Consider the following 958-nt stretch of genomic DNA (forward strand, 5'->3'; position numbering starts at 1 on the left):
GACTTTGTGGCCCAATGGATAAGGCGCTGGTCTACGGAACCAGAGATTCTGGGTTCGATCCCCAGCAGAGTCGTTTATCAAATTAAGACATTTTTTACATAAAATAAAGTATATATTTATTTGAAATGAAAATATAATATCTCATATATTTTTTATTCAAAATATCTAAAAATATATGTTTTTAATGTATAAATCTTTGAAAATGATTTATATTTATGAATATTATTAATCATTTGAATAAATTTTAGAGTACCAATTCTTCTCCTTATTGTTTATTTTGGTTCTATGATGATAAGTGAAAACAACATAGACTAAGTTAATCTTTTACATTTGTATTTGCTTTTAAATCTTAATTGAGTTAAATATATTTTCATACTTTTGAAAATGCATTATGTTTATAATTTGTTTTGTCTATTATCGTCGTCAATATCAATAAACTTATATAATTGGCAATGATGTGGAATACGAGATGAAAAAGTGTAATTTGTAAGTGCAAAGTGGACACTACATGGATTCCAAATCATTAACTCATAAAATAACCCTAATTTGGTTGAGGATAAGACACCAAACTTTCGAAGAATAACGATGGGACATTAGGATGTAAGAAAGATATGAAGAAGGTGTAGAAGAATGGGTTGTAATCTATTCATGATAAGACCATTTTAATTTAGGGATTTTTTTTGCGATTTCTGAATGTAAGGTTATAAAATGTGTACGATTTAAGAATAAACAATTTATGAATGTAGGGTTTATTATGTTAGATAAGATGTAAGTATCATTTAACATTGTCATTATTGATGCTAGACCTAACTCAATAGTTAATATGATCGAGGCAATCAGAACATACATTATGGAAAGGTGGACATAGAATAAGATGAGATTTTCTAACCCTGGTAATTAAGACATTTTATCCAACATTAAAATGTGGTTATGCATATTGTTTGTTTAAGTTGTATGA

General features: G+C 27.2%; 1 non-coding gene across 1 annotated transcript; it reads left to right on the plus strand.

The window, feature by feature from the left end:
• On the plus strand, positions 1–73 carry TRNAR-ACG (transfer RNA arginine (anticodon ACG)). Its single transcript has one exon. It is a non-coding gene; the product is annotated as a tRNA-Arg (tRNA).
• Positions 74–958: the final 885 nt, after the last annotated feature.

The sequence above is a fragment of the Lathyrus oleraceus genome, chromosome 6 (genome assembly GCF_024323335.1).
Source record: "Lathyrus oleraceus cultivar Zhongwan6 chromosome 6, CAAS_Psat_ZW6_1.0, whole genome shotgun sequence".
Classification (NCBI taxonomy): domain Eukaryota; kingdom Viridiplantae; phylum Streptophyta; class Magnoliopsida; order Fabales; family Fabaceae; genus Lathyrus; species Lathyrus oleraceus.